Consider the following 22527-nt stretch of genomic DNA (forward strand, 5'->3'; position numbering starts at 1 on the left):
GGTGAGGAACCGAGGCAGGATGAGACTCTCGCCAGAGGGCCCACAACACCAAGGGGATGGGAACCAGTCAGGACTGTCCTCCCACCAGTGGGGCCACATCATCGAAAGGTGAGGAACTCAGCACATGTGGCCTCATATCAGACGACATACATCACAAAGGGGTTGGGAGTGAGGCAGGTAGGAGTAGCCTAAAAACAGAGGGTCCAAAGAATAAAAAAGTTGAGGAATCCAGCATTTGGAACCTCCCAGCAGGCGGCCGAGAGCACAGAAGCTATGGGATGCAGGCAGGAGTGAACTAACACCAGAGAGCCCACATCATGAAACTGTGAGCAACCCAGGCATTGGGACCTCAGAGCAGAAAGCCCACATCCCCATGGGGATGGGAACCTGACAGGAGTGTCCTGGCATCACTGGGCTCACATCAGAAAAGGTGGGGAGCCCAGCAGTTAGGGCCTGATTCTAGAGGGCCATCATCACCGAGGGCAGGAGGCTCCCAGCAGGTTCCATGTGCCAACAGAGGGCCCACGTCGCCAAGGTGATGTGTGCAGGCCAGGCAGGAGTGACCTCATAGCAGAGGGCCTACCTCACAGAAGAGTGAGGAACCCAGCCAGAATAAGACTGTCACCAGAAGGCACACCTCACCAAGGGGATGGGAACCAGGCAGGAGTGTCATCACACCAGTGGGGCCACATCATTGAAAGGTGAGGAACGCAGCACATGTGGCCTCAAGCCATAGGACAGTCATCACCAAGGGGCTGGCAGTGAGGCAGGCAGGAGGAGCCTCACAACAGAGGGCACATAGAATAAAAAAGTTGAGGAATGCAGCAGTTGGAACCTCCCAGCAGGCGGCTCAGAGCAGCGATGATAACGGATCCTTGCCGGAGTGAACTCACAGCAGAGGGCCCACATCATGGTACTGTGAGCAAGCCAGCCCTTTTGACCTCAGAGCAGAAGGCCCATATCCCCATGGGGATGGGAACCTGGCAAGAGTGTCCTCACTCACTTGGCGCACATCAGAACATGTGGGGAGCCCAGCAGTTATGGCCTAAGGCAAGAGGGCCCTCATCACCGAGGGGAGGAGGATCCCAGCACACTCCAACTGCCACCAGAGGGCCCACGTCGCCAAGGTGACGTGTGCCAGACAGGCATGATTGACCTCACAGCAGAGGGCCCACCTCACAGAAGGGTGAGGAACTCAGCCAGGATCAGACTCTCACCTGAGGGCCCACATCAGCAAGGGGATGGGAACCAGTCAGGACTGTCTTCCCTCCAGTGGGGCCACATCATCGAAAGGTGCGGAACCCAGCACATGTGGCCTCAAATCAGAGGACACATATCACAAAGGGAATGGGAGTGAGGCAGGCAGGAGTAGCCTAAAAACAGAGGGCCCAAAGAATAAGAAAGGTGAGGAATCCAGCAGTTGGAACCTCCCAGCAGGCGGCCGAGAGCACAGAAGCTATGGGATGCAGGCAGGAGTGAACTAACAGCAGAGAGCCCACATCATGAAACTGTGAGCAACCCAGGCGTTGGGACCTCAGAGCAGAAGGCCCACATCCCAATGGGGATGTGAACCTGGCTGGAGTGTCCTCGCACCACTGGGCGCACATCACAAAATGTGGGGAGCCCAGCAGTTAGGGCCTGACGCCAGAGGGCCCTCATCACCAAGGGGAGGAGGCTCCCAGCAGGCTCCAAGTGCCACCAGAGGGCTCATGTCCACAAGGCGAGGTGAGCAAGCCAGGCAGGAGTGACCTCACAGCAGACGGCCCACCTCACAGATGGGTGAGGAACCCAGCCAGGATCAGACGCTCAACAGAGGGCCCACATCACCAAGGGGATGTGAACCAGGCAGGAGTCTCCTAAGACCATTGGTCCCACATCATCGAAAGGTGAGGAACCCAGCACATGTGGCCTCAAACCAGACGACACACATCACGAAGGGGCTGGGAGTGAGGCAGGCAGGAGGATCCTCACAACAGAGGGCCCAAAAAATTAAAAAAGTGAGGAATCCAGCAGTTGGAACCTCCCAGCAGGCGGCCAAGAGCACAGAGGCTATGGGATCCAGGCCTCTGTGAACTAACACCAGAGAGCCCACATCATGAAAATGTGAACAACCCAGCCGTTGGGACCTCAGAGCAGAAGGCCCACATCCCCATGGAGATGGGATCCTAAGAGGAGTGCCAAAGCATCACTGGGCTCACTAAGAAAAGTTGGTGAGCCCAGCAGTTAGGGCCTGACCCAAGAGGGCCCTCATCACCGGGGGGAGGAGATTCCCAGCAGGTTCCAACTGCCACCACATGGCTGACTTCACCAAGGCAATGTGTGCCAGCCATGCAGGAGTGACCTATCAGCAGAGGGTCTCCCTCACAGGTGGGTGAGGAACACAGCCAGGAACAGACTCTCACCAGGGTGTCCACATAACCACGTGGATGAGAACCAGGCAGGAGTGTCCTCACACTAGTGGCGTCACATCATCGAAAGGTGAGGAACCCAGCAAAGGTGGCCACAAACCAGAGGACCCACATCACCAAGGGGTTGAGAGTGAGGTAGGTGTCTGGACGGGCATATTTAACACTCATTTCCCACCAGGAAGAGGAATTAACCAAAGGCTCAGCATGCCCTGCCAGAAGCAGATTAGGGCCTGAAGCAGTCTTGCGGGTTTGCGGCCAGCTCACAAGAAAGCGAGTTGAAGAAAGGAGCTCAGGGGCCCTGTCATTCACAAACCTGCAGAGTTATAAATGACAGCTATCGTCCAAAAATATATTGAAGTAAGGCTGCGAAGAGGACTTGAAAGCGGGGCAGAATTTCAGGAAACCGATTTCAGGAGGTAGACTGGATTTGCATTTAAAGCATAGGAAAAGAGGCAGAACATCGACAATGATGCACTTGGCAAAAAAGGGCGTATGAGTTTGTTCCTGAATATATTCAGGAAAAAACACATACGCCCTTTTTGGCAAACCAAGCAAGCTTGCAATGGAAATCCGAACTACTATGAAGTGTCACTTCCCCCCGGTCTAAAGGGCCATCTGAGAAAAGTGTAAAATCCAGAAAGGCAAGACAGGCCATGGGGAAAAAGGAGCCTTGTTATGCTGATGGGCGGGATGTAAATTGCCAACAGCCACTCTGGAGAAGTGTATGGTGTTTCCTGATACATCTGAAAAACAAAGCAACAGAGTCTAGGGCATTTCCACTTATGGTCCTATAGCTTAGGGAAATTAAAATCAAAAAGACACAGCCACCCCAAAATTTGGGACGGCTCTGTTTACAGGAACCTCTTCTACGGTACAAGTTAAATATCCCAGAGAACAAATAATTGATAAAGAAGTTGCTGTACTTACATACAACACAATACCACTCAGCAATGAAATCTGCGTCACCAGGCCTGTACCAGCATAATGAGTGGATTGAGCCACGATGATTCTAAGTGAAATAAGTCACACAGAAAAAGAAACATCATAAGGTATCACTAATGCACGGAATATAAACTTGGTTACACATGAACTGAATTACAAAACAGAACAGGGTCTCAAGTTTAGAAAACAAACTTATGCTTGCTTAAGGCGAAAGGTGAGTTGGGGTGCTGCATAAAACCAGAGTTTGAAATTAGCACAGATACCGTTCCATAAGCCAAATATGTAATAGACAAGACCTACCCCTTGCTCAACGAAATGGACTCAACAATGAGGTATCACCTCACACCTGTTAGAATGGGCATCATCTGAAAATCTACAAACAACAAATGCTGGAAAGGGTGTGGAGAAAAGGAAGCCTCTTCCACTATTGTTGGGAATATAAATTGATACAGTCACTATGGAGAACAATATGGAGTTTCTTAAGAAACTAATAATAGAATTACCATATGATACAGCAATCCCAGTACTGGACATATACCCAGACAAAACCATAAATCAAAAAGAGACATTCACCGCAATGTTCATTGCATCACTATTTGCAATATCGAGGTAATGGAAGCAACCTAAATGCCCACAGACAGACGAATGCATAAAGATGTGGTACATATATAAAATGGAATATTACTAAGCCATGAAAGGAATGAAATTGGGTCATTTGTAGAGACGTCGATGGATCTAGAGACTGTCATACAGAGTGAAGTAAGTCAGAAAGAGAAAAACAAATCTTGTATATTCATGCATATATGTGGAACCTAGAAAAACTGTACAGATTAACCGTTTTGCAAGGCATAAATAGAGCAACAGATGTAGACAACAATCGTATGGACAACAAGGGGGGAAAGCTCTTGGGGGGGTGGTGGTGGGAGGAGTTGAGAGATTGGGATTGGCATGGAAACATTTATATGTATAAAATAGATAACCAATAAGAATCTGCTGTATAAAAATATAAAATAAAATTCAAAATTAAAAAGAAATAAAATTTAAAAAATAAAACAGAAAAAACAATTATTCCCTTCACATACATGTATTTATATGAATAAATTATTTCCATGCTTATATCTGTAAATACAAAAAAGAGGAATAAAATCTACCTTGAACCAAAAACGAAAAAGAGAAAAAAAAAACAGAACCCACCAGTTACTCAGAGGAAAACCGTATCAGGGCACTTGCTCCAGTTGTAAACAATTCTGAAGTTGGTCAGTGGTGGGGAATCGTCTCCCATTCAGCCAGCAGCCCCCACACAGCAAGCGTCCTCATTGCAAAGCTGGGGCACCGTGCCGAGGCATCTGTGAGTAAACGTGAGCTGAGCCCCAGGCCAGTTGCTGCTGAACTGTTCCCACCCTTCCCAGGTAAAACACCTGAATATATACAAGGACTTGAAAGCCTAGAGGAAGGGCCATGGAGCCACACGAGTGACAGCATGCCAGCTGGCTTGGTGCCTGCAGGCCAGCCAGGATGGTCCTGGCCCTGGGTGCTCTTCTGGAAGATTTCCATTTCCCTGCCTGAGATACCCGTCCTGTCCCTGCCCCCATTGCTTTTTTCCTTCCTCACCTCTGCCCAGGGAGAAATTCCAGCAGCAGGTATGGGTGACACATCCTCTTCTTTAGCAGGTGGCAGCCTGGCAACTGCTGCAGAAAGTCCAGCAGAGCGCCACTCACACTGGGCCACCCACAAAGCCGTGGCCTCTCACTCCCTCCCACCAGCCCAGCCCCGAGACTGCTGACAGGGCAGAGAAAATGGCGTCAGGCACAGCTGCAGGGGCTCTTGCTGCCTGGAGTGGTATTTATATTGATCTCAACCCAGGCACACCTGGGGAGGGCTGGCCGGCACGGTAAGGCTGCCCAGGTCAGCCAATCATCACCCCTCAGGGGCTCACAGTTGCAGAAAATGGAACTTGCTGAACCGGCCAGGTCCAAGGAACAGGTGTGGGCTCCTGAGAGTCAGGATAGACAAGGGGCTGCAGCTTTGGCTTGTTTTCTAATCATTTTATCTGGCCCATGAGTGGGAGACAACTTCAAGAAAACCCTCTCCTAATGAGAGGAACCCAGGAGTCAGGGAGAGGAGTGGGTGGGTGGTGGTTGGAGACAGAGGCCTGGTGCCCTGGGTGCAGTGGAAGTCTCTGGAAGACCAGGTGGAGGGAGACCACACAGAGTGATGCCCAGGGTCACAGACCTGTCGGAGCTGCTGTTTGTTAGTTCAAGTCCTGCTCTGAGGTGCTCTGTGTCAGCTCTGAGCGACAGGTGAGCTGGGGGTGCTCTTCAATGAGGGCTATGTGCACGGTTCCTGTGTGCCCAGCCCTGCCACGGTACCTGCAAGGGTAGCTCTGTATCCTGGGAGGGGCCTGACCATGAGAGCCCCGTGGGCTGGGTTGGGGGTGGGGTACCTGCCCAGGAGAGCTCCATATCCTGGGATTGGCCTGACCACGAGAGCCCCATGGGCTGCTGGGGACCTGGTAAAGGATGTCAGGACAGTCAGTGAAGCCACCGAGGATATACCTCCAGTTGCTCCTGATTCCTACACCCTGCTGGTCATTCTACCAACCACCAGGACATGGTATTCTGTATTAGTCTTCAATGATGCCTTCTTTTGTATTCCATTAGTCCCAGAGTCACAAGAAATTTTGGCTTGTGAGTGGCAGGACTCAACATACAACTAAAACAATACTTCCGGGCCGTCTTGCCCCAAGGGTTCAAAAATTCCCACACCATCTTTGGGGAAAGCTTAGCTAAAGACTGAAAAGTTCTACCTCTGGAAAAGGAAACCCTCCTTCAATATGCAGATGACATTCTGATCGCCAGCCCTACTAAGGAGGCCTCTGAACTACCAAGCCAATAAAGGATAGAAGTTGTCCAAGAAAAAGCTCAAATATCACAGACTGCGGTGACCTGCCTGGGCTTCATTCTCACACAAGGTCAGAGAAGCCCATCCCAGGAAAGGGAAGAAACCATTTGCAGCCTTACCCCTTTCTAAAACTAGAAGACAGCTTAGGGGTTCCTGGGGAGGCCAGGGTTTGCTGCTTCTGGATCCCTAACTACAGTCTACTAGCTGGGCCTCTATATGAAACACTGAAAGGAAAAGATGATGATCCTTTTGAACAGAATCCAGAAGTGGCCTTTCAAGAATGGAAAGAGCAGTCAATTCAGACCCTTGCCCTGGAACTCCCTAATTGAGCTAAACCCTTTGACCTTTACATTCCCGGTGAAAGGTGAATCGCCATTGGAGAATTAGTGCAAAAACTGGGACCACTTGAAATGGAACAACGCAAGAATGCCATCCAGGTAGGATAAACTACAGTCACCAAGGGGCTTGGCCCACTGCCACATCTGGCCAAGATACTGGCGGTATCTAAAAACCTGGAAATCAGCAGCCCAAAAGGCCACCTCCCTCGTAAGGGAAAAGGACCCCATGTGGTGATCCTAATCACCAACCATGCCCTGAAGTTGCAGGGTTCGCTCCGTGGGCACACCGACCTCGAGTGAGGAGGCCCTCCAACTCCAACATCCAGAGAGATAACCGGGGGCAACAGGGCACCATGACGACTCGTGTGAACATCACTTGACCTGGAGTTTCTCTCATAAAACAACAATAGTGTGTCCCGAAGGAGTAGACTACTGCTTGCAGGACATACTGCACCCGGAGGGGAGCTAATAATCTTGGCGGGGGAACCGTATATCACACTGTCACCATAGAAAAGCCTACAGACACCGTGATGATGGTGGCCAATAAGACCGGCTGGACTCCTGTTTACTTCAAAAGGCTGTTGACTCAGTGGCCTTCATGGTCCTTGATCACCACTGACCCTGGACTGTCTGGGAGTTGAGCGGGCAGGGCTCTGACACCTGGTGCTGTTTTTACGTTAATTCAGGGGCCTAATTGAAGAAAGAGCAGACTACTGGTCAGAGCATCTAGGCTGGCAGAAAAGGTCAGCCTAAGGTGGCCGAACAAATGTGGGGCGGGGTGAAATCGGCCCCCACAGCGTCTCTGCACATCTCTTTCCTGGACCCTTAAAGGTCATTAGAATCTATAACACTTCCAATGTTGGTGCTCAGGCGGACGAGCAGGGAGGCAGGGGTCCTGGGGCCAATCAACGTCACCTGGAGGCTGCTGGGGAGAAGTTCTGACCCTCGTCCCCTGGTATGAGGGCTCCCAACTCAGCACTCAGCAGCTACAGAAGAAGGGTCTGCACCCTCAGCACTCCAAGAATGAGGAACGGGACAAAAGGCAGAGGAGGGGTTTGTCCCCAGCAAAGCCCATTAAAAATCCCTGGGAGATAAAAATAGAATCTGGGCAATAAAGTCAAGTCTGACCTTTCTTATCCTTTGTGCTTTGTCTAATTTCACGTGCTCCTAGGGTCCCGCATGCAGAGGTTCCACACCCGGCACTTCAGACCAGATTTCCTAGTGCAGAATGGCTGGGTCGACACCTCAGCTCCTGGGGCCCAGTGCAGACTCCGAGATATAGAGCCTGAGCTGCAGCCAACCCGGCCCTCGAGAGCTCCGCCCCCTCCCTCCCACTGACTCTCACAGGATCTCTACACAGCAGCCCAGCCCACAGCCCACGGGGTAGTGCATGCTCTCACCTCTCCATTCTCTGATCAAAATATAAAGTTTCCTTTGCTTGTGAACCAAACTCAGTCTCGATCTGTTGGCCCCAATGACACTGGGCAGGGGGACCCTTGTTGGGGTCCACTCTGGAGGATCAGTAACAGAAATTGAGACTATTGTAACTTCAATGAACAGATGTGTGAGCCAAACTGTAGTTAACATAGAACAGTGTATAAGGCTCGGGTAAAATAAGATGTTTCTAACACTTCCATTTGATATTTCCATCACTTTATTATAAGCAAGTTCAGTGAAAAGGTTTGTCTTATTTGTCAGGTCAATATTAGAGAAATGAAGTGATTTCTTTCCGCACAGTCTGCAGTTAGTGTGGAGGATGAATGGGAATAGGGGGAACCAGTGAGAAAATAGCTGTAGCGGTTTCAATGGCCACATGTTACTCTAATTTCACATAGGAAGAAGAATTAACCAAAGGCACAGCAAGGCGCCCCAGAAGAAGAATAGGGCCTGAAGAAATCCTGTGGATATGAGGCAAGATCACAAAAATAAGAGCTGAAAAATGGAACTAAGGGCAGCTGCAATTCAAAAACCTGCAGAGTTATAAAGGCCAACTATTTTCCAAAAGTATATTGAGGTAAGACTATGAAGAGGCACTGACAGCAAGGCAGATGTGCAGGAAACCTATTTCAGGAGGTAGACTGGAATTGCATCGAAAACATATGAAAAGACTCAGAACATCGACAATCATGCACTTGGCCAAAAAGGACGTATGCGTTTTTTCCTGAATATATTCAGGAAAAAATGCATACGCACTTTCTGGCCAACCAAGCAAGCTTGCAAAGGAAATCTGCACTACAATGAAGTCTCACTGCCCCCCAGTCAAAAGGGCCATCTGAAAAAAGTGTAAAATCCAGAAAGGCAGGACAGGCCATGGAGAACTGGGAGCCTTGTTCTGCTGACGGGTGCGATGTAAATTGCAAACAGCCACTCTGGAGAAGTGTATGGTGTTTCCTGAAACATCTAAAAAACAAAGCAACAGAGCCTAGGGCACTTCCACTTATGGTCCTATAGCTTAGGGAAATTGAAATCAAAAAGACACAGCCACCCCAAAATTTGGGACGGCTCTGTTTACAAGAAACTCATTTACGGTACAAGTTCAATATCGCAGAAAGCGAAAAATGGATAAAGAAGTTGTGGTACTTACGTCCAATGCAATATCACTCAGCAATGAAATCTATGTCATCAGGCCCGTAGCAGAATAATGAGTGGATTCAGGTACGATGATTGTAAGTGAAATAAATCACACAGAAAAAGAAACATCATAAGATATCACTAATACACAGAATGTAAACTTGGCTACACAGGAACTGAATTACAAAACAGAACAGGGTCTCAAATGTAGAAAACCAACTTATGCTTGCTTAAGCGGAAAGGTGAGTTGGGGTGCTGCATAAAACCAGTGACTGAAATTAGCACAGATACCGTTCCATAAGCCAAATATATAACAGACAAGAGCTACTCCTTGCTCAACGAAGTGGACTCAACACTCCATATTAAATGCCTTAGAATATACCTGACTAGTAAGAATCTTAAAACCTATGGATTTATATGTCTCCGAAAGAGAATCAAGCGTGTGTACAGCGGCATAAGCACAGCAGTGATAGGATTGGTGAGGTTCGGTGAGCAAATGCAGACCCTTTGTAGTCATATTGCATGGTACCCATTCCATGGGTCTCAACTCTCCAGGTTTAAGGGATTATTCCTTCAGCAAAAACATGCATGTGGAAGCCAGAGTATGATCCACCGAGTGATCGGGAAACGTGTTCAAATGTGTCTCACTTTTCGTCCCCTGGTACTCGGGTGCAACATTCCAGATGCTTTACTAACACTCTCCCCACTTGGAGAGTCAGTGCCTTTAACTTCCTGTTTGGCCCAGTTTGCAATTTCTGCGGAAGATGAACAGGAATAAGGAGAAGCAATGGGAGACTGTCTGTAGGTGTTTGGACGGGCAAATTTAACTCTCATTTCCCACCAGGAAGACGAATGAACCAAAGGCTCTGCGTGCCGTGCTGGAACTAGATTAGGGCCTGAAGAGATCCTGCGGTTTTGCGGCCAGCTCACAAGAAATCGAGTTGAAGAAAGGAGCTGAGGGGCACTGTAATTCACAAACCTGCGGAGTTATAAATGACAGCTATCATCCAAAATTTTACTGAAGTAAGGTTGCGAAGAGGACTTGAATGCGGGGCAGAATTTCTGGAAACCGATTTCAGAAGGTACATGGGAGTCGCTCTTAAAGCATAGGAAAAGAGACAGAACTTGGAAAATAATGCACTTGGCAAAAAAGGGCATATGTGTTTTATCCAGAGCTCTCATAACTGAGGGGAGGAGATTCCCAGCAGGCTCTAACTGCCACCTGAGGGCTCACATTGCCAAGGCAACGTGAGCAAACCAGGCAGGAGTTACCTCACAGCAGAGGTCCCACCTCACAGAAGGGTGAAATGCCCAGCCAACATCAGACTCTCACCAGAGGGCCCACATCACCAAGGGGATGGGAACCAGGCAGGAGTGTCTTCACACCAGTGGGGCCACATCATCGAAAGGTGAGGTACTCAGCACATGTGTCCTCAAACCAGAGGACCCACATCACCAAGGGCCTCGGAGTGAGGCAGGCAGGAGTAGCCTCACAACACTGGGCCCATAGAATAAGAAAGTGAGGAATCCAGCAGTTGGAACCTCCCAGCTGGCGGCCCAGAGCACCGAGGCTATGGGATCCAGGCCACAGTGAACTCACAGAAGAGGGCCCATGTCATGAAACTGAGCAACCGAGACATTGGGACCTCAGAGCAGGAGGCCCACATCCCCATGGGGATGGAAATCTGGTAGGAGTGTCCTCGCACCACTGAGAACGTATCAGAAACTTTTGGGCGACCAGCAGTTAGGGCCTGACGCCAGAGGACCCTCATCACCAAGGGAAGGAGGCTCCCAGCAGGCTCCAACTGCCACCAGAGGGCTGACGTCGCCAAGGGGATGTGTGCCAACCAGGCACGAATGACCTCACAGCAGAGGGCCCACCTCAGAGAAGTGTGACGAACCCAGTCAGGATCAGACTCGCACCAGAGGGCCCACATCACCAAATGGATTGGAACCAGGCAGGAGTGTCCTCACATGAGTAGGGCCACATCATCTAAAGATGAGGAACCCAGAACATGTGGCTTCAAACCATAGGACACCCATCACCAAGGGGCTGGGAGTGAGGCAGGCAGGAGGAGCCTCATAACAGAGGGCCCAAAAATAAGAAAGGTGAGGAATCCAGCATTTGGAACCTCCCAGCAGGCGGCCCAGAGCACAGAGGCTAGGGGATCCAGGCCGGAGTGAACTAACACCAGACAGCCCACATCATGAAACTGTGAGCAACCCAGACATTGGGACCTCAGAGCAGAAGGCCCACATCCCCATGGTGATGGGAACATGACAGGAGTGTCCTGGCATCACTGGGCTCACATCAGAAAACGTGGGGTGCTCAGAAGTTAGGGCCTGACGCTAGAGGGCACTCATCACTGAGGGGAGGAGGCTCCCAGCAGGCTCCAGCTGCCACCAGAGGGCCAACGTCGCCAAGGCGATGTGTGCCAGCCCGGCAGGAGTGACCTCACAGCAGAGGGCCCACCTCACAGAAGGGTGAGGAACACAGCCAGGATCAGACTCTCACCAGAGGGCCCACATCACCAAGGGGATGGGAACCAGGCAGGAGTGTCCCCACACCAGTGGGACAACATCATCGAAAGGTGAGGATCCCAGCACATGTAGCCTCAAACCAGAGGAACCACATCACCAAGGGGTTCGGAATGAGGCTGGCAGGACCGGCCTCACAACACAGGGTCCATAGAATATAAAACTTGAGGAATCCAGCAGTTGGAACCTCCCAGCAAGTGGCCCAGAGCACCGAGGCTATGGGATCCAGGTCACAGTGAACTCACAGCAGAGGGCCCACATCATGAACCTGTGAGCAGCCCAGCCGTTGGGACCTCAGAACAGAAGGCCCACAACCCCATTGGGATGGGAACCTGGCAGGAGTGGCTTCGCACCACTTAGCACATATCAGAAAATGTTAGGAGCCCAGCAGTTAGGGCCTGACGCCAGGGGGCCCTCATAACTGAGGGGAGGAGACTCCCAGCAGGTTCCAACTGCCAACAGAGGGCCCACGTCTACAAGGTGGCATGCGCCAGCCAGGCAGTAGTGACCTCACAGCAGAGGGCCTATCTCACAGAAGGGTGAGGAACCGAGGCAGGATGAGACTCTCGCCAGAGGGCCCACAACACCAAGGGGATGGGAACCAGTCAGGACTGTCCTCCCACCAGTGGGGCCACATCATCGAAAGGTGAGGAACCCAGCACATGTGGCCTCATATCAGACGACATACATCACAAAGGGGATGGGAGTGAGGCAGGTAGGAGTAGCCTAAAAACAGAGGGTCCAAAGAATAAAAAAGGTGAGGAATCCAGCATTTGGAACCTCCCAGCAGGCGGCCGAGAGCACAGAAGCTATGGGATGCAGGCAGGAGTGAACTAACACCAGAGAGCCCACATCATGAAACTGTGAGCAACCCAGGCGTTGGGACCTCAGAGCAGAAAGCCCACATCCCCATGGGGATGGGAACCTGACAGGAGTGTCCTGGCATCACTGGGCTCACATCAGAAAACGTGGGGAGCCCAGAAGTTAGGGCCTGATGCTAGAGGGCCGTCATCACCGAGGGCAGGAGGCTCCCAGCAGGTTCCATGTGCCAACAGAGGGCCCACGTCGCCAAGGTGATGTGTGCAAGTCAGGCAGGATTGACCTCACAGCAGAGGGCCTACCTCACAGAAGAGTGAGGAACCCAGCCAGGATAAGACTGTCACCAGAAGGCCCACATCACCAAGGGGATGGGAACCAGGCAGGAGTGTCCTCACACCAGTGGGGCCACATCATTGAAAGTTGCGGAACCCAGCACATGTGGCCTCAAACCAGAAGACCCACATCACGAAGGGGTTGCGAGTGAGGCAGGCAGGAGAAGCATCACAACACAGGACCCATAGAATACAAAAGTTGAGGAATCGAGCAGTTGGAACCTCCCAGCAGGCGGTCAAGAGCACAGAGGCTATGGGATCCAGGCCACAGTGAATTAACACCAGAGAGCCCACATCATGAAATTGTGATCAACCCAGCCGTTGGGACCTCAGAGCAGAAGGCCCACATCCCCATTGAGATGGGAACCTAAGAGGAGTGCCCGAGCATCACTGGGCTCACTAAGAAAAGTTGGGGAGCCCAGTAGTTAGGGCCTGACGTCAGAGGGCCCTCATCACAGAGGTGAGGAGGCTCCCAGCAGTGTCCAAGTGCCACCAGAGGGCTCATGTCAACAAGGTGAGGTGAGCAAGCCAGGCAAGAGTTACCTGATAGTAGAGGGCCCACCTCACAGATGGCTGAGGAACCCAGCCAGGATCAGACTCTCACCAGAGGGCCCACATCACAAAGGGGGTGGGAACCAGTCAGGATTATCCTCACACCAGTGGGGCCTCATCATCTTAAGGTGAGGAACCCAGCACATGTGTCCTCAAACCAGAGGACCCACATCACCAAGGGCCTTGGAGTGAGGCAGGCAGGAGGAGCCTCACAACACAGGGCACATAATATAAAAAACGTGAGGATTCCAGCATTTAGACCTTCCAGCAGGCGGCTCAGAACACCGAGGCTATGGGATCCAGGCCACAGTGAACTCACAGCAGAGGGCCCACATCATAAAACTGTGAGCAACCCAGGCGTTGGGACCTCAGCGCAGAAGGCCCACATCCCCATGGGAATGGGAACCTGGCTGGAGTGTCCTCGCACCACTGGGCGCACATCAGAAAATGTGGGGAGCCCACCATTTAGGGCCTGACGCCAGAGGGCCGTCATCACCGAGAGGAGGAGGCACCCTGCACGTTCCAACTGCCACCAGAGGGCTCACGTCTCCAAGGTGACGTGTGCCAGCCAGGCAGGAGTGACCTCACAGGAGAGGGCCTACCTCACAGAACGTTGAGGAACCCAGCCAGGATTAGACTCTCGCCAGAGGGCCCACCTCACCAAGGGGAGGGGAACCAGGCAGGAGTGTCCTCACACGAGTGGGGCCACATCATTGAAAGGTGAGGAACGCAGCACATGTGGCCTCAAGCCATAGGACAGTCATCACCAAGGGGCTGGCAGTGAGGCAGGCAGGAGGAGCCTCACAACAGAGGGCACATAGAATAAAAAAGTTGAGGAATGCAGCAGTTGGAACCTCCCAGCAGGCGGCTCAGAGCACCGATGATAAGGGATCCTTGCCGGAGTGAACTCACAGCAGAGGGCCCACATCATGGTACTGTGAGCAAGCCAGCCGTTTTGACCTCAGAGCAGAAGGCCCATATCCCCATGGGGATGGGAACCTGGCAAGAGTGTCCTCACTCACTTGGCGCACATCAGAACATGTGGGGAGCCCAGCAGTTATGGCCTAAGGCAAGAGGGCCCTCATCACCGAGGGGAGGAGGATCCCAGCACACTCCAACTGCCACCAGAGGGCCCACATCGTCAAGGTGACGTGTGCCAGACAGGCATGATTGACCTCACAGCAGAGGGCCCACCTCACAGAAGGGTGAGGAACTCAGCCAGGATCAGACTCTCACCTGAGGGCCCACATCAGCAAGGGGATGGGAACCAGTCAGGACTGTCTTCCCTCCAGTGGGGCCACATCATCGAAAGGTGCGGAACCCAGCACATGTGGCCTCAAATCAGAGGACACATATCACAAAGGGAATGGGAGTGAGGCAGGCAGGAGTAGCCTAAAAACAGAGGGCCCAAAGAATAAGAAAGGTGAGGAATCCAGCAGTTGGAACCTCCCAGCAGGCGGCCGAGAGCACAGAAGCTATGGGATGCAGGCAGGAGTGAACTAACAGCAGAGAGCCCACATCATGAAACTGTGAGCAACCCAGGCGTTGGGACCTCAGAGCAGAAGGCCCACATCCCAATGGGGATGTGAACCTGGCTGGAGTGTCCTCGCACCACTGGGCGCACATCACAAAATGTGGGGAGCCCAGCAGTTAGGGCCTGACGCCAGAGGGCCCTCATCACCGAGGGGAGGAGGCTCCCAGCAGGCTCCAAGTGCCACCAGAGGGCTCATGTCCACAAGGCGAGGTGAGCAAGCCAGGCAGGAGTGACCTCACAGCAGACGGCCCACCTCACAGATGGGTGAGGAACCCAGCCAGGATCAGACGCTCAACAGAGGGCCCACATCACCAAGGGGATGTGAACCAGGCAGGAGTCTCCTAAGACCATTGGTCCCACATCATCGAAAGGTGAGGAACCCAGCACATGTGGCCTCAAACCAGACGACACACATCACGAAGGGGCTGGGAGTGAGGCAGGCAGGAGGATCCTCACAACAGAGGGCCCAAAAAATTAAAAAAGTGAGGAATCCAGCAGTTGGAACCTCCCAGCAGGCGGCCAAGAGCACAGAGGCTATGGGATCCAGGCCTCTGTGAACTAACACCAGAGAGCCCACATCATGAAAATTTGAACAACCCAGCCATTAGAACCTCAGAGCAGAAGGCCCACATCCCCATGGAGATGGGATCCTAAGAGGAGTGCCAAAGCATCACTGGGCTCACTAAGAAAAGTTGATGAGCCCAGCAGTTAGGGCCTGACCCAAGAGGGCCCTCATCACCGGGGGGAGGAGATTCCCAGCACGCTCCAACTGCCACCACACGGCTGACTTCACCAAGGCAATGTGTGCCAGCCATGCAGGAGTGACCTATCAGCAGAGGGTCTCCCTCACAGGTGGGTGAGGAACACAGCCAGGAACAGACTCTCACCAGGGGGTCCACATAACCACGTGGATGAGAACCAGGCAGGAGTGTCCTCACACTAGTGGGGCCACATCATCGAAAGGTGAGGAACCCAGCAAAGGTGGCCACAAACCAGAGGACCCACATCACCAAGGGGTTGAGAGTGAGGTAGGTGTCTGGACGGACATATTTACACTCATTTCCCACCAGGAAGAGGAATTAACCAAAGGCTCAGCGTGCCCTGCCAGAAGCAGATTAGGGCCTGAAGCAGTCTTGCGGGTTTGCGGCCAGCTCACAAGAAAGCGAGTTGAAGAAAGGAGCTCAGGGGCACTGTCATTCACAAACCTGCAGAGTTATAAATGAGAGCTATCGTCCAAAAATATATTGAAGTAAGGCTGCGAAGAGGACTTGAAAGCGGGGCAGAATTGCAGGCAACTGATTTCAGGAGGTAGACTGGATTTGCATTTAAAGCATAGGAAAAGAGGCAGAACATCGACAATGATGCCCTTGGCAAAAGAGGGTGTATGAGTTTGTTCCTGAATATATTCAGGAAAAAACACATACGCCCTTTTTGGCAAACCAAGCAAGCTTGCAATGGAAATCCGAACTACTATGAAGTGTCACTTCCCCCCGGTCTAAAGGGCCATCTGAGAAAAGTGTAAAATCCAGAAAGGCAAGACAGGCCATGGGGAAAAAGGAGCCTTGTTATGCTGATGGGCGGGATGTAAATTGCCAACAGCCACTCTGGAGAAGTGTATGGTGTTTCCTGATACATCTGAAAAACAAAGCAACAGAGTCTAGGGCATTTCCACTTATGGTCCTATAGCTTAGGGAAATTAAAATCAAAAAGACACAGCCACCCCAAAATTTGGGACGGCTCTGTTTACAGGAACCTCTTCTACGGTACAAGTTAAATATCCCAGAGAACAAATAATTGATAAAGAAGTTGCTGTACTTACATACAACACAATACCACTCAGCAATGAAATCTGCGTCACCAGGCCTGTACCAGCATAATGAGTGGATTGAGCCACGATGATTCTAAGTGAAATAAGTCACACAGAAAAAGAAACATCATAAGGTATCACTAATGCACGGAATATAAACTTGGTTACACATGAACTGAATTACAAAACAGAACAGGGTCTCAAGTTTAGAAAACCAACTTATGCTTGCTTAAGGCGAAAGGTGAGTTGGGGTGCTGCATAAAACCAGAGTTTGAAATTAGCACAGATACCGTTCCATAAGCCAAATATGTAATAGACAAGACCTACCCCTTGCTCAACGAAATGGACTCAACAATGAGGTATCACCTCACACCTGTTAGAATGGGCATCATCTGAAAATCTACAAACAACAAATGCTGGAAAGGGTGTGGAGAAAAGGAAGCCTCTTCCACTATTGTTGGGAATATAAATTCATACAGTCACTATGGAGAACAATATGGAGTTTCTTAAGAAACTAATAATAGAATTACCATATGATACAGCAATCCCAGTACTGGACATATACCCAGACAAAACCATAAATCAAAAAGAGACATTCACCGCAATGTTCATTGCATCACTATTTGCAATATCGAGGTAATGGAAGCAACCTAAATGCCCACAGACAGACGAATGCATAAAGATGTGGTACATATATAAAATGGAATATTACTAAGCCATGAAAGGAATGAAATTGGGTCATTTGTAGAGACGTCGATGGATCTAGAGACTGTCATACAGAGTGAAGTAAGTCAGAAAGAGAAAAACAAATCTTGTATATTCATGCATATATGTGGAACCTAGAAAAACTGTACAGATTAACCATTTTGCAAGGCATAAATAGAGCAACAGATGTAGACAACAATCGTATGGACAACAAGGGGGGAAAGCTCTTGGGGGGGTGGTGGTGGGAGGAGTTGAGAGATTGGGATTGGCATGGAAACATTTATATGTATAAAATAGATAACCAATAAGAACCTGCTGTATAAAAATATAAAATAAAATTCAAAATTAAAAAGAAATAAAATTTAAAAAATAAAACAGAAAAAACAATTATTCCCTTCACATACATGTATTTATATGAATAAATTATTTCCATGCTTATATCTGTAAATACAAAAAAGAGGAATAAAATCTACCTTGAACCAAAAACGAAAAAGAGAAAAAAAAAAACAGAACCCACCAGTTACTCAGAGGAAAACCGTATCAGGGCACTTGCTCCAGTTGTAAACAATTCTGAAGTTGGTCAGTGGTGGGGAATCGTCTCCCATTCAGCCAGCAGCCCCCACACAGCAAGCATCCTCATTGCAAAGCTGGGGCACCGTGCCGAGGCATCTGTGAGTAAACGTGAGCTGAGCCCCAGGCCAGTTGCTGCTGAACTGTTCCCACCCTTCCCAGGTAAAACACCTGAATATATACAAGGACTTGAAAGCCTAGAGGAAGGGCCATGGAGCCACACGAGTGACAGCATGCCAGCTGACTTGGTGCCTGCATGCCAGCCAGGATGGTCCTGGCCCTGGGTGCTCTTCTGGAAGATTTCCATTTCCCTGCCTGAGATACCCGTCCTGTCCCTGCCCCCACTGCTTTTTTCCTTCCTCACCTCTGCCCAGGGAGAAATTCCAGCAGCAGGTATGGGTGACACATCCTCTTCTTTAGCAGGTGGCAGCCTGGCAACTGCTGCAGAAAGTCCAGCAGAGCCCCACTCACACTGGGCCACCCACAAAGCCGTGGCCTCTCCCTCCCTCCCACCAGCTCAGCCCCGAGACTGCTGACAGGGCAGAGAAAATGGCGTCAGGCACAGCTGCAGGGGCTCTTGCTGCCTGGAGTGGTATTTATATTGATCTCAACCCAGGCACACCTGGGGAGGGCTGGCCGGCACGGTAAGGCTGCCCAGGTCAGCCAATCATCACCCCTCAGGGGCTCACAGTTGCAGAAAATGGAACTTGCTGAACCGGCCAGGTCCAAGGAATAGGTGTGGGCTCCTGAGAGTCAGGATAGACAAGGGGCTGCAGCTTTGGCTTGTTTTCTAATCATTTTATCTGGCCCATGAGTGGGAGACAACTTCAAGAAAACCCTCTCCTAATGAGAGGAACCCAGGAGTCAGGGAGAGGAGGGGGTGGGTGGTGGTTGGAGACAGAGGCCTGGTGCCCTGGGTGCAGTGGAAGTCTCTGGAAGACCAGGTGGAGGGAGGCCACACAGAGTGATGCCCAGGGTCACAGACCTGTCGGAGCTGCTGTTTGTTAGTTCAAGTCCTGCTCTGAGGTGCTCTGTGTCAGCTCTGAGCGACAGGTGAGCTGGGGGTGCTCTTCAATGAGGGCTATGTGCATGGTTCCTGTGTGCCCAGCCCTGCCACGGTACCTGCAAGGGTAGCTCTGTATCCTGGGAGGGGCCTGACCATGAGAGCCCCGTGGGCTGGGTTGAGGGTGGGGTACCTGCCCAGGAGAGCTCCATATCCTGGGATTGGCCTGACCACGAGAGCCCCATGGGCTGCTGGGGACCTGGTAAAGGATGTCAGGACAGTCAGTGAAGCCACCGAGGATATACCTCCAGTTGCTCCTGATTCCTACACCCTGCTGGTCATTCTACCAACCACCAGGACATGGTATTCTGTATTAGTCTTCAATGATGCCTTCTTTTGTATTCCATTAGTCCCAGAGTCACAAGAAATTTTGGCTTGTGAGTGGCAGGACTCAACATACAACTAAAACAATACTTCCGGGCCGTCTTGCCCCAAGGGTTCAAAAATTCCCACACCATCTTTGGGGAAAGCTTAGCTAAAGACCGAAAAGTTCTACCTCTGGAAAAGGAAACCCTCCTTCAATATGCAGATGACATTCTGATCGCCAGCCCTACTAAGGAGGCCTCTGAACTACCAAGCCAATAAAGGATAGAAGTTGTCCAAGAAAAAGCTCAAATATCACAGACTGCGGTGACCTGCCTGGGCTTCATTCTCACACAAGGTCAGAGAAGCCCATCCCAGGAAAGGGAAGAAACCATTTGCAGCCTTACCCCTTTCTAAAACTAGAAGACAGCTTAGGGGTTCCTGGGGAGGCCAGGGTTTGCTGCTTCTGGATCCCTAACTACAGTCTACTAGCTGGGCCTCTATATGAAACACTGAAAGGAAAAGATGATGATCCTTTTGAACAGAATCCAGAAGTGGCCTTTCAAGAATGGAAAGAGCAGTCAATTCAGACCCTTGCCCTGGAACTCCCTAATTGAGCTAAACCCTTTGACCTTTACATTCCCGGTGAAAGGTGAATCGCCATTGGAGAATTAGTGCAAAAACTGGGACCACTTGAAATGGAACAACGCAAGAATGCCATCCAGGTAGGATAAACTACAGTCACCAAGGGGCTTGGCCCACTGCCACATCTGGCCAAGATACTGGCGGTATCTAAAAACCTGGAAATCAGCAGCCCAAAAGGCCACCTCCCTCGTAAGGGAAAAGGACCCCACGTGGTGATCCTAATCACCAACCATGCCCTGAAGTTGCAGGGTTCGCTCCGTGGGCACACCGACCTCGAGTGAGGAGGCCCTCCAACTCCAACATCCAGAGAGATAACCGGGGGCAACAGGGCACCATGACGACTCGTGTGAACATCACTTGACCTGGAGTTTCTCTCATAAAACAACAATAGTGTGTCCCGAAGGAGTAGACTACTGCTTGCAGGACATACTGCACCCGGAGGGGAGCTAATAATCTTGGCGGGGGAACCGTATATCACACTGTCACCATAGAAAAGCCTACAGACACCGTGATGATGGTGGCCAATAAGACCGGCTGGACTCCTGTTTACTTCAAAAGGCTGTTGACTCAGTGGCCATCATGGTCCTTGATCACCACTGACCCTGGACTGTCTGGGAGTTGAGCGGGCAGGGCTCTGACACCTGGTGCTGTTTTTACATTAATTCAGGGGCCTAATTGAAGAAAGAGCAGACTACTGGTCAGAGCATCTAGGCTGGCAGAAACGGTCAGCCTAAGGTGGCCGAACTAATGTGGGGCGGGGTGAAATCGGTCCCCACAGCGTCTCTGCACATCTCTTTCCTGGACCCTTAAAGGTCATTAGAATCTATAACACTTCCAATGCTGGTGCTCAGGCGGACGAGCAGGGAGGCAGGGGTCCTGGGGCCAATCAACGTCACCTGGAGGCTGCTGGGGAGAAGTTCTGACCCTCGTCCCCTGGTATGAGGGCTCCCAACTCAGCACTCAGCAGTTACAGAAGAAGGGTCTGCACCCTCAGCACTCCAAGAATGAGGAACGGAACAAAAGGCAGAGGAGGGGTTTGTCCCCAGCAAAGCCCATTAAAAATCCCTGGGAGATAAAAATAGAATCTGGGCAATAAAGTCAAGTCTGACCGTTTTTATCCTTTGTGCTTTGTCTAATTTCACGTGCTCCTAGGGTCCCGCATGCAGAGGTTCCACACCCGGCACTTCAGACCAGATTTCCTAGTGCAGAATGGCTGGGTCGACACCTCAGCTCCTGGGGCCCAGTGCAGACTCCGAGATATAGAGCCTGAGCTGCAGCCAACCCGGCCCTCGAGAGCTCCGCCCCCTCCCTCCCACTGACTCTCACAGGATCTCTACACAGCAGCCCAGCCCACAGCCCACGGGGTAGTGCATGCTCTCACCTCTCCATTCTCTGATCAAAATATAAAGTTTCCTTTGCTTGTGAACCAAACTCAGTCTCGATCTGTTGGCCCCAATGACACTGGGCAGGGGGACACTTGTTGGGGTCCACTCTGGAGGATCAGTAACAGAAATTGAGACTATTGTAACTTCAATGAACAGATGTGTGAGCCAAACTGTACTTAACATAGAACAGTTTATAAGGCTCGGGTAAAATAAGATGTTTCTAACACTTCCATTTGATATTTCCATCACTTTATTATAAGCAAGTTCAGTGAAAAGGTTTGTCTTATTTGTCAGGTCAATATTAGAGAAATGAAGTGATTTCTTTCCAAGGATGTACATCTAATAATCTTGGTTAAAGCTTCAATCTTGTTTTAAATGCTTTTCCATTGAAAATGATACCTCTCTTTCAGCTCCCCCATTTCTGAGAAGTATAAAATCTTATAATTTATTATTACCAAAGGGGAAAGGTGGGAGGAGGGATAAATTAACAGTTTGGAATTAACACATACACACTGCTATGTATAAAATAGATCATCAACAAGGAACTACTGTATAGCACAGGGAACTACACTCAATATTTTGCAATAACCTATAAGGGGAAATAATCGGAAAAAGAATAGATATTTTTATTGACATCATCTATCAATGACAGTTAAAGTGTAACCTAAGGGAAGCCGGTGGTGAGTGCTTCTGAACCTGAAGACTTCAATCGTCTAAAGTTTGGACTCTGCCTACTTCCCAAGGCCCTTAATGAACATATGTGTAGCTGTAGCTTAAAAAATTCCCCAGTTTGGGTTTCGGGGAGACACTGATTTTGAAAAAGCCCTGGTGTTCTCCTTACATCAATGGGACTCTTCCTACTGCTAAAACATGTCTGTCACATCCAGAAGATGGTATACCGTCTGATCGGGAAGAGTTTGGAAAAGGCATCTCATCTCCTCATCTCCTGGTGCTCGGGTTCACCCGTCCAGCGTCTTTACTAACAGTCTCCCCACTTGGAGATGTCAGCACTGTCAACATCCTGTTGCGTACAGTTTGGAATTTGTCCAGAGGATGAAGCGGAAGGATGAGGAACAATGAGAGACAAGTCCTAGGTGTTCAGACAGGCACATGT

The sequence above is a fragment of the Orcinus orca genome, chromosome 2, assembly GCF_937001465.1.
Source record: "Orcinus orca chromosome 2, mOrcOrc1.1, whole genome shotgun sequence".
NCBI classification, from domain to species: domain Eukaryota; kingdom Metazoa; phylum Chordata; class Mammalia; order Artiodactyla; family Delphinidae; genus Orcinus; species Orcinus orca.